We start from the raw sequence: 12007 nt of genomic DNA on the forward strand, positions 1-12007 counted from the left end.
GATGTTCTGATTTATATGATCTAAATATTCTTATTATAATTGAAATGAAGCTAAGGGGGTTCAAGACCTTAAAGTTGCTGTTTATCTTGTGGCATATAATTATTTAATGGTTTATATGTATATCTATCTATATCTCAACCTCAGTTATATTTTTTTTCTTCAAACTCCAGGAGAAGTCAACACTCTAAGTTTAGATCAAATTACTTCTAATAATATTGATTTTATGCCTCTATAAGGTAGATGATATACTGCTATTGCAAATTGTGTTGGTGGGACTTGATGATGTCGATTTCAGGTTTTGTCTAAAATGGATCCCACAGGAAGACCAGCCAGCTCTGAGTCCTGCAACTTCAGAGTTCAGGGTTACTTCTTTAGGTGGCTGCCGGTTGATTTTGTTGTGTTTGGCAGATCCAGACATGTTGGACTTGCTGTGTGCTCATAGCAGGCAAATGTGCTGCTTTCATAATTCCAGCACCGGTAAAACTGTTGTCAGGAATGTGGAATTGAGCACTTTAATGGTCCAGGGGATGAAAGCATCCCTGTATATGTTGACAGCCTGTAGTGCTGCTTGCCTAGTAAGAATGGATGGATTAACACCACCCCACGGGTTAAGTCCTGGAGAAAAACAGATATATATCTTCTGTACACAAGGTGTGGTGGAGAAGTACTTTGTGCAGGTAAGCACTCTACTCAAGGACTCTTCAGTAGTATTTGCAGATTGAAGGAATTAGTTGCCTTTGTCAGAGCTTGTGTTATTTTCACTTAATTAAAACACTACCTCAGTTTGTTTCTTCCCCTGGAATAATTCATTGATTCACCTATTTTAGCTGCTCATTTATAATGGTCTAGTGTTATGTGTTTTCAGAGGTCATTATTGTATGTCTGCTGAGTGTTTGCAGTGCTGGATATGTTTGACAGTAACTAAAAATCCTAGTCTTCCACTTCATTAATGGGAAGAATATTCTCAAGACTGTTGTTTATGATCTTATTTATCAGAAATACTTTGTATTCTAGAATTTCACTTAATGGGTATTTAATTATAAATATATAATATGAAAACTTAATTAGTTTACTGATTAATATCTTCTTTTTAGAAGTCTTTAAATTTAAAAAAATCAAGAACAAAAAGAAATATCCAGAGTATTTTGGACAGCAAGTTAAAAATAGGGAAAAAGCATCTAACATGGAGCTGGAAGCTGTAGTTTTAGAAAACATCTGGAGCCAAAATAACAACTCATCTCTGGCAAAAGCAGGAGAGAGGGAGGTTTTGCCTTCTTTTTGTACTCTCCTTTGCTCATTCCCCTTCTCCTGCCACTTAGGCAAGTGCCATAACTATGTGGGTGATTGCCTGGCGGGTGGGTGTCACTCCCTAAAGCAGCAGAAGTCCAGTCTTGGGGCAGCAGCATTTCTCACTGCTCAGGTGAGTGCCTGGCCTGGCATGCAGTCTCAGAGCTGGTGCAGGGAAGGTGGAGGGCTGGTGCAGCCGTGGTGGTGAGAGCAAGCAAAACCCCACCAGATTTTGGGTGTTGCTCTATGAACTGCTCCCTGCTTTAGGCTGAAACAATTAGATTTCCCATTGTAATTTAAGACACCATTTAAAAAAAAATAGAACAGAACAGAACAGAACAGAACAGAACAGAACAGAACAGAACAGAACAGAACAGAACAGAACAGAATAGAATAGAATAGAATAGAATAGAATAGAATAGAATAGAATAGAATAGAATAGAATAGAATAGAATAGAATAGAATAGAATAGAATAGAATAGAATAGAATAGAATAGAATAGAATAGAATAGAATAGAATAGAATAGAATAGAATAGAATAGATTAGAATAGAATAGAAAGTTCAGTTGGCAGGGACCTGCAGTGATCATCAACTGTCTGACCAATTCAGGGCTGATCAAATGTTAAAGCAAGTTTTTAAGTGGATTGTCAAAAGCCTCTAAAACATTGTCAGGCTTGGGGCATCTCCTCTCTGGGAAGCCTGTTCCAGTTTTTTATTGCCTTCTCAGTAAAGAGTGCTTGCTAGTGCCCAGTCTGAACCTCCCCTGACAGCTTTGAACTATTCCTGAACCTTCTGTCAGTGGATGTACCAGGACGATGAAAACAGCACTTCCCCTTTTCCTCCTCAGGAAGCTGTGGAGTGCGATGAAGTCTTCCCTCAGCCTCTTTTTTTCCAAAGTAGACAAAGCCAAAATCCTCAGCCACAGCCCCAAAATAGGGCTGTCAGAAGTGGGATTCGAACCCACGCCTCCAGGGGAGACTGCGACCTGAACGCAGCGCCTTAGACCGCTCGGCCATCCTGACCCACGTGGGGGAGCTATAACGGCTCCATCTCTGCCTATCCCTGAATATTTTTAGTGATGTAATATTGTTCTTCTATACACAGTGGGTGGTAAAAAATATTCCAAATGAAAACGTATTTTGTGTTGGCTTTCTGGTAACCACAATAACTGATGTTTATTTATACATGCAGCTGCTGCATTCTGTGAGTGAATGAGTAAGAAGCAGGTACTTTTGCATGTATATTACATGTCACAAAGCAGACATTTGAAGCTGTACAGAAATTAATAAAAATGGGGTATGCAGTACGTTTCACAAGGACATTGCTTAAGGCTGGTTTGTTTCCTGTAGCGTATATGAAAATCCCCTTGAGATATGTACAAGTTATTCATGGTAAGAGTTCTCTGATACTTGAAAGGGAACTGTGACACTGAAACAAATTGTGTGTCTCCTTGCTGAGGGTTTTTCTCAAAAAAATTCATTTACTTGAAAACTGAATCTAGGAACCTCTAAATATAAAAATTTGGTCAGGATTTGGGAGTAAAATATGAAAGGCAAGAGGTGTGCTTGTTTGGAAGCATCAGGTTAAAGTACATTGTCTCTGTTTGGACTATAAACTTACTAGAGAAAAAAATAAAATTAAATTGGACAACCAGAAACTGACTGTCAGAAATGGCAAATAAAATATTTTAATTTAAAATATAAATTATTAAATTTATATTACATTTAATAAAAATTAAATAATTTTATTAAATTATATAATCATTTCTTAAAAGTTTAAGAAGCAATATTTTCCAATGACAAAAAAAAAGGCAACTGACTCTGTACTAGATTGGCAAAAAAATTGGTGCTGGTTTTATTTGATACTGTTGCTTCTGTATGGAGAAACCATTTTTTCTGGCTCCAATTTGTCCGTGTCTTTCTCTCACTGGGGAGCCCAAAGTGCTGGGTCCAATACTTTGGTGCCATCTCATGGGTGCTGAGTTGAGGTAAATAATGACTTGTCTTGACCTACTGGCCATGTCCTTCCTTGGAGACACACAAGAGTTGACTGCACAAGGCTCTCTCTCCTCCTGACTTCAGAGTCAGTCCTATCCTCAAAGCTGACTTTGCTTTGAGCAAGACTTTAGAGCAGGTAAGTACTAAAGGTGCCCTCAAACCTAAACTCTCTTGTGACTCTACAGCTATGTGCCATAATTTTGAATGATTTTATGTACCAATGCTTGTGAATTGAGAGTATCAATGCTGTAACTTGGACATGCTGTAATGTGTCCTGAACCTTTGCATTTTTATTCTTGTACTCGTTGTAGGGCAGAAAGCTGTCTTGTCTGAGGTCTAGCAGAATGAAAAGATGAGCCTGTGTAACCAATATTCTTGTAACATCCTGGAAATGTTATGTTTCTTATTATGTTGGGAGTCAGAAATTTTGCTGTAATGCATTTCAGCGGTCTTGATTGGCTTACTGGAAGGTGCAATTTTCTCATATTTAGAATTAGTAATATATTATATATTAGTAATATATTTAAATTCTAGATAATAAATTCTAGATAATAAATATTTAAATTCTATAGAAACAGGGTCTTGGAAAGGTCACAAAACATGTTTATATGTGCTGAAATAACAGTCTTAGCCAATGTGGTGCTGTTTGGTTGATTTTTTCTAAACTAGTGGACTGAGTTGAGGTAGACTTTTTCCAGATTTGGTATATAGTGAAATGGGCTGAGTCCAATAAGCAGAAATACAAATGGCAGAAATTTGACCACCAAAGTCTACTTGTAATGTAGTAATTCCAGAACGAGCAGCAGTTGCAGCCTACACTCTTTCTGCTGTCAGCATAGAGCTGTCTGGGTCTTCAGCCAACAGCTCCAAAACATTGTGTTCCCTACTTCAAGACATATTGATGATGTAAAGGTGACTAAATGTGTCTTGAATTGCTGGGAAATTAACTAAATAGGTCTTAATTTAAATCAAGTCTAAGTCATAAAGATGACGTTACCCATTGGCTTCCAGACTGGTAGATCACACAGGAAAGCATAACTAAGTGCTCAATCCTGCTCAATCCTACTGCTCAAGCCTACTTTTGGACAGCTCTCTCTCAACAGTGGGCATTTTTTGGCCCAGAACTTCATTAACTACAGAGCTAATGCTCTGTAGCATTTGCTTTGTACCCTAAAAATCTGCAGATCTGGCTGACTTGCTGGTCAAAATTGTGGTACTTGGTATGCAGTTACTGTATTGACTGAATTGAGCTCTAGTAAGTAAGAACTGAAAACCTCAGTAAAAAATGTCATATTTAAAAAGATGTATGTGTTCTCCAAATGCTTTGGCACAGACTTACATATCTGCCTGTCCATCACACATTCAGACTCCTCAGAACTGAGGCTGGAGGCTGTTGTGTTGCAGGATGTTGATGGGCTCCAGCAAATGTGTTCCTATCCACTAAAAAGAAAGTCCCTGGGATGTAAAGTGCATTGGTATTACCCATTGAAAGGGTTTGCTCTACTGGTACTGAGTACATGTTCTCATGATAGCAGGAGAAGAAGAAACTCTTTGGCAAAGGTATCACTGTTGATAGTCTCTGATATTTGCTTTATGCTGGTGCCCAACCAATCAGTGATTTGCACTGCTGTCAGTGTACAGCAGTAGCTGATGTATTTAAATGCTGGGTCCAGTATCCCCAGGACTGGAGATAAAAGATATGAAAGGCCTCTCTGCCACCTTTGCTTATCCCTTCTGTCACTCCGTAGCCCTTCCTTGGACATTTTGGGTTTCTGTCCTGCTTTAAGTAAAGGTTCTCACAAAGTGAGAGCATTTTTGTGCTTTTCTTTCTTTGAATAGGAGAGTTGCTTTCCTCCTTACGTTTCAGGTGTCTCCCTGGGGCCCTGAAAGAATTAAAAAAGAATGACTGTGTCCAGTGGGACCTTCTCCCAAGGAAGGAATCTCTCCTTCCAAAGAGAACATGGAGCATTTTATGTGGGTGATAATGAGATTAAATGTGGTTAAATGGAGACTCGACCTCAAATACTGATGCCTTTTCACTATACTTATAACATTTTCACATTTTACCCCTAGTTCTGCAAAAGCAAATGTTCTTGACTTTACAGGTATCTCTAATCCTGTTGTCAGGCCTTTTTTGGTTGCACAAAGGGAAATATAAAGAGATGCATAGACTCAAAATGTTGTCAAGAAGGTGGGAAGCTCTCTTCCTGTCCCCTGTAATCTTTAGGAACCAGACTCACTCATTTATATGAAAAATACATTTACATCAGTAGCAGAAAGAGTTTATAGGCTGGAAATGAGACTGCTCTGCATCAGACCCATGTTGTCTCAGCTGCCAACTGTCTTTGCAGCAGAACTTCGTATTGTAGTCACAAGTAAGAATAGTGATAGAGGCCTTTTCCTGGGCATATTCCCTCTGTTCCAGTGAGAATTAGAGATCTGAGGGGCACAACTGAGAAAATAAGTAATCATCTTACTCTATCCAAAGTATGTTGAGAATCATCTTACTCAATTTAATTTTTTTTCTTGTTAGCTAACTCATCCTCAAAACACCTTATAAACAAGAATACACATAAACCTCCTTTGAATTAAGTATGTTCCCTTAAATTCCCCAAATAATATCTTCCTTTTGAAGATATAAAGCAGATTAAATGTGTGGAACCATGTGGTGTTTATAGGAGATCAGGAATACTAGAGAAGGCTGGCATAGCATGTCTGCACTGTCTGTGATAATTAAAGATGCCTCAGGAGCATATGTTATCAGCAGGATCCAGAAGAGAGACAGCATCGATGTGTGAGGCAGGGGAGGTAGGATTCCTTCTATCCCCTTGACACGGATGCCGAGTATCAGCTTTTCTTTCCTCAGAAATCACTATTTCATCAGGAACAGGAACACCAGCTGGAGAACTCATGCTCTGTGATTGCTGCCTGTTAAGTTGGAGTAATTTTTTTTCATAATACTTTTAGCTCCAAGTGAAATTGAGGAGTTCTCTAAAACAGAAAGATACAACTGTCTTTATGTCTTTATGTCTCACGTCTGCTGTTCACAAAAGTCATGGGTGTGGGCTTTTATTCCTGCTTAAGGTAAGGCACTAAGAGCTGTGAGGGTAGTCAGTGGATTTCTTGTCTGTTTTCACTAGAACATGTTCAGATGAAGAGCTGAGTTCAGTTCTGTTCCCAACCCGTCCCCTTCTTGTCTGGTAACCAGCAGCTCACACGGATGGAAGTAGTTACATTTATGATTATCAGTACAGGGCATGGATGGGGGTTTCTATTTAACATGGCTGCAGTAAAAGGTGACTTGATAGCTGACACTGGGGCAGAACTTGACCTGCAAAATCCTGTTTACTAATTGATGAGTAAGCATCTAACCCAACTTTCAGCTTCCAGCTCAAGTGTTCAGCAGTGAAAAATATCCTTGTGCTTGTTAGGAAAAGTGAAAAAAAGAAAAGAACCTGTAAATCACTGGAGATGTGATAAGCATGGAAGGTTACAGTGACAGAATAATTATATTTTATTGCTAACGGGGACTTTATTTTTACATTTATATAGCAAGTTCCTAAAATATTTGAAGCATATCTGCACATTTATACTCTATTAAAGTTCTGTCCTTATTTATATAGGTAATAGCAAACAAACTATTGAACTGGAAGGAGTCTTGTCAATTATTTATGTTAAATGAATCAGATGATGTTATGTGTCCCAGACTCTCAAGTGAAAAAAACAGTGACAAAAGTAGTTTATCATGTAACCTGTGGAGGAGGCCCTGTGTCTTCTCTTGGCAGTTTCCAGGAAGGCAGAGACATGGTAGAGAGGTTTTAACTTAGACAGGGCTAAATAGGGTTTGGCTGGTAGACCTGGCTGTGGAGAGCTGAATGTAGCTAACACAGGATTTAGTGAAGGGACAGCTCTAGAAGGGCTTGCCTCGTGCTAGCTAGAGAAGGGAGAACCATGTGGCATTATCCAGAGTGCTGCAGGTGATTGTCTCTTCCTGGTGTTTTTGCAGGGTAATAAAACAGGCTTTGAATAAAGGGCAGTACCTGACTGTGGCTTGGTTTCTACTTCCATGTCATAAAGCCACTTCCTACTTACTGAAATTCTATGGAAAGAGTAAATCCCAGGCCTGTTGGTAGTGGATATTAGCTTTTGGTAGTGGATATTAGCTGTTGGTAGTGGATATTAGTTGTGCTTGGCACCTCTTTTTGGACACTGCAGCCTTTCTCTCCTCTCCAGATGAAATGGATAGCATCTGCAGCCACTTGCTCTCTGATACACAGGTGAATGTTTCTTCTGAGGTGCAGAGGGAATGAACCTCCAGCTGATTTTATATGGGTCTATTTGCAATAAAAAAAAAGAGAGTGCCACCAATGAGTGCAGCACTGCTAATTATCACACAGTAAAGACAATGAAAAATAACAATGATATTATATCACGTCTATTATGTAATAAGAGCACTAAAGTACTGAATAATGATTAGTGTATTATAAAATGTGGAAGGTTTGTTAAGAGTGTTGTATATTTGGAGAGTGGGTTTTGTTAGTGCAACTGTAAATACTAGTCTTGTGACTGTGTTATGCAGTATGTAAAAGAAGTAAGATACTTCACCCTTCACTGTGTACAGAAAACAGTAACACAGTAGCTGTCAAATAGTAGCCATCCCTTAGATTTCCCTCTTTTTCTAAAAGCATGACATTTACATGTTTACTTTTCTTATCCCAAAGAGACATAGTGCCTTTTTTCTTTCCCTCAAAAGGATTTCTATTTGCATGATTAATATGTTCCTTGCATACTGTGAAGAGGAATATCTGCTTCACTCTGGTACCCTGGCTGACTCCCCATTGACTGCTTCCAAACTAACATAAGAACTATTTATGTTTGCAACAGAAAGAAATCATGCTGCTTTGGAGTGTGGTTTTCTTGTTGACATTTTAGAAACTGTTCCAGGCTCTTCTTAATATTTAGACAAACAAATATGTTTGCTTTTTTTTTCTGGTGCTGCTGTTGACATTTCCTAAGGGAATTGCTGAAGATGTTAACAACTTCCCAGCACAGGCATGCTGTAATGGAATAGCTCTTTGCTTGTGGCCCTGACACAAATTCCTCTTAACTGATGTTTTTGCTGAAAGTAATGTGATTGTGATAACTTATGTGAGTCAGGGTAAATGTGAATCAGTCCTGGCTATTTTGGGGAGCATAAATGTCTGCTAAGTGTTTAAACTCCTCAGTGTTTTTCTTCTTGCAGATATAACAAGCAGAAGGCATCAATTTATTGCGTGCCTCAGAGCCTCTGTGCTGCACAAATATCTGCAGTGCAGAGCAGGAAGAAGGTCCATGAGGAGCATTGGTAATTGGTGAAGCCTGAAGGCCAGGGAAGCTTGTAACTCTACCTGCAGAAATTGGCCAGTTTGGGGCTCGGCTAATTTTGGAAGCAGTAGCCATGAAAAACAATCACATAGTGGAACGTGCCCCTGTATGTGTAGTGTGTGCCCCAAGGGCACTGTAGGTTAGACACAGATTGATGTGTCTGACTTGAACCTGTGCACTCCCATAACTCTGCTATCTGGCCAGTACAAACAGGGTATAATTATGTTAGCTGTTAACCCAGGCCCGTCCTCTTAGAGAATTTATATAACCTTTTATGGGTGAAGGTTTTGAAGACTTTTTAAGCAGGTTGGGTTTTGTTTTGGAATCCCAGATTAAAAGTCTGAAGCTCTTATATGCAACTAGCCTGTTTAGCGTGTGTCTCTATCAAAAATGTTCCTACAAGAATCAGTTTTAGCTTACAATCTTTTAGCAAGTCTGTCTCTTTTTCTGACTGGTCATGTATTGCAGCTATAGAACAGATTTTCCTCAAATTTCCGTTGCTGTTCTAAAAGCTTTTCAACTGAAAAATTTCTGTCTCTGAGATTACCTTAACCACAGTTATTATATCGTCTGCATTTTCAGAGAAAATGTAGAGAAACTCGTTTGCAAGGCAGTCATGCAGCAGGATTTTGGCCATGTTTGTTCCGTTCCTGAGCCCTTTGGCTGAGGCTCCAAGAGGCAGTCTTTGTTGGTCTGTGGCTGTTCCCCTGCCTTGAAAAAGAACAAAAACTGTCAGGAAGAAAGATACTCATCCTAAGGGTAGACTCCAGTTACATTAAATAGAATAGCAGCCACTTGGAGATGGGACTGGAAGGCAGCCAAAAGGACACTGAAATTTTTCAGTAGTCTGTCCCTATCCCTGTCTTCCAGTGATCAACAGAGAATGTAATTTCAACCTTCAAACTATTCACTGCAACCAAAGGGAACTAAATGCTGTTCTGGCTCTATTTTAAAGAGCTTTGTAACCTAGATAAGGAGATACTCTTCTTTTAAATGTGCATGCTGTTCTACTATCGCAGTAAATCATTGCAGGTATTACAACCTATTGATTTAAGTAAATGGTCCTTTTGGCTGTCTTGTATGTGTTTCATAAGGAAAAAAATTGACCTTGACCTGTGGATATAACACTTTCGATGAAGGATTTCTCAGATGGTCCGTCCTGCTTGTATCATTAGCTGGAGGCAGTCGGCCAGGAATCACCAAGTGAAGTCATGTTTTGAGGCATTAATATCATGGCAAGATCCAATGGCTTTCCTTGTAATGCCTGCAAAAGGGTTTAATTGTATGCTGCACCTTCTTTATGAAAATCTCTCAGATTTATGTATGTAAAGGCAGATGGTCTGTGACTTCTAGCAATTCTACAGCCTCATGAATCTCTAGCAATTTCATGCATCTATTTGCAGTACCATTTTTCCCTTTTTTGTGAGAGACCTTTGTACCCTCATGCCACTATATGGGAGATGGAGCCCACTGAGCTGGGTAGGTCCTCTTGGCTAAAGTAAGGTCAGAAATAGCCATCAGAACACGTCTGCTGCCACTTGATTGCAGGCACTACTCTTCCCTTCCCAGTGGAATCTCTATGTATGTCTCCTAAGGAAGAGAGGAAGCTGAGGCCTTTTAATTTAAAACGTTGCATTTTAGTAAAAGCAGGGGTACAGAAATATATGAAAAATAAGAAATTGCATTATGTGGGTAAAAATCTCATTCCTACAGTCTGATATTTGGGAACTTTTAAAAATTACATGTATTCTAATATTTGTGCAGTGCAGTGTTTTCTCTTCTCCTGAAGTGTAGAGTTGTATTTGTATGCTATTTAAAAAAACCCAACACCCTGTCCTTTTTTACTACGCATAATGGTAGTGAAATAGGTGCTTCAGTAGATAGGAAAGCAGAGAGATGAGAGGTTTCCTCTGTGAGTATGCTTTGGATGTAAAGAAGCAGAGATGACATTTGGCTTCTGAAAGACAATCTGTAGGATTCACGAGTTGAGAATCATGGGTACAATAGGTGTACGCTCTCAGCTTCCCACAGAGCAGCCTGCTCTGTTTTGTGAGTACGTGTCAAAGTACAGGGTAGCTAAACGTTCTGCCCAAAGCCCAGCAGTTCTGACTGGGCCATGGGAGAGTGCTACAAAGTATGGCACTTATTATGAGATGTATGGGGTGTTACAGAAACGTGGAGTTACCTAAATTACCCAGTGACCACAGCTGGTAATTATGAAGAGCAGCAGTTACCACTGTGAGTAGTGCATTAGCTTCAACAGAAACTACTTGGTGCATTCAAGAGTAAAATAATGCCCTTCAGTTTTTTCATTAATGTAGGAAGGGCAGCTTTCTGCCATGCAAAATTCTGGATTTAGTACATGATAACAGCTAATGTGCTCTTCAGGATGGATAGTTTTACCCAATCAATTTTTGTAAATGTTTAGCAGATAGAGGAGAAAGAGCCACCTAATAACCACCTTTAAATTTGGTATTTAGTAAACATACCGAATCTAGCGCACGGCTCAGATTTCAGTCTCTCTCTGTGCTTATGCAGAGTCTTTTGCTTTTAAAGACCATGATAGATGAGGTGAAAACAATGACAGATGTTTTCTGTAATGTGGATGGCATGGCTTGCTGTCATGGGGATCCTGGACTTAAAATGGGCACTGCTGTTATCCGTGCCTATCCCGGGGGTTCAGCCAGAACTGCATCTTACACCTCAGTACCACACAGACCTGCAGATGCTAATTACTTCCTAACCTTTTTTTTATTAAATGTCCATAAAATTTTCTATTATTATGCTTTTCTGAGCACAACTATTTCATTATAAGTACTCTGCTTGCTTTTTTTTTGTTTTCCTCACTGTGCTACAGTGAATAAATCAGGGCTGAGAAGAAGACTGAATGAATAAAGAAAGGAGATGAAGAAAAGATAGGTGAAAGGAGTGGGGAATGAATGAAAATTAGGGACAGAGAAGTTACATATGTGGACATATTTTGACGGCTCCAGAAAAATTAATAGACTCAGGATTATTTATTAAGGAAAGACATAGGACATAAGAAATTGCAATTTTTAAAATATGGGGAAAACACTCGTGGTTTCTTACATCATAGCAATAAGTTTTAATTTTATTCTAAGTATTTGAGTTTAGAAAATAAAGTTGAAGCAAAGATAGAAAAAGGAAAACTGAATAGTGGACCACAGAATGAAGAAGATGACCGAAAAGGAAGAAAAGCAGAGATAGAAGGCTACCTAAATCCAGATTGCTCTAGTATGACTTATGCTCTGAGTCATACTTAGGGCCCCAAACATTTCAAACAATTTAAAAGGTGATTGTTTATGCCCACTGGAAATACGTGTATTTTTTTAACACA

The 12007-nt window shown here is 39.1% G+C and overlaps 1 protein-coding gene and 1 non-coding gene across 6 annotated transcripts in view; one reads left to right on the top strand and one right to left on the bottom strand.

Annotated features, from left to right (window-relative positions):
- The window catches only part of OXR1 (oxidation resistance 1), a 260352-nt gene that overhangs the window by 49776 nt on the left and 198569 nt on the right, over nt 1-12007 (top strand). The window lies entirely within an intron of this gene.
- TRNAL-CAG (transfer RNA leucine (anticodon CAG)) lies at nt 2228-2310 on the bottom strand. The gene has a single exon. It is a non-coding gene; the product is annotated as a tRNA-Leu (tRNA).

Source organism: Poecile atricapillus, chromosome 2, assembly GCF_030490865.1.
Source record: "Poecile atricapillus isolate bPoeAtr1 chromosome 2, bPoeAtr1.hap1, whole genome shotgun sequence".
In the NCBI taxonomy this organism is placed as follows: domain Eukaryota; kingdom Metazoa; phylum Chordata; class Aves; order Passeriformes; family Paridae; genus Poecile; species Poecile atricapillus.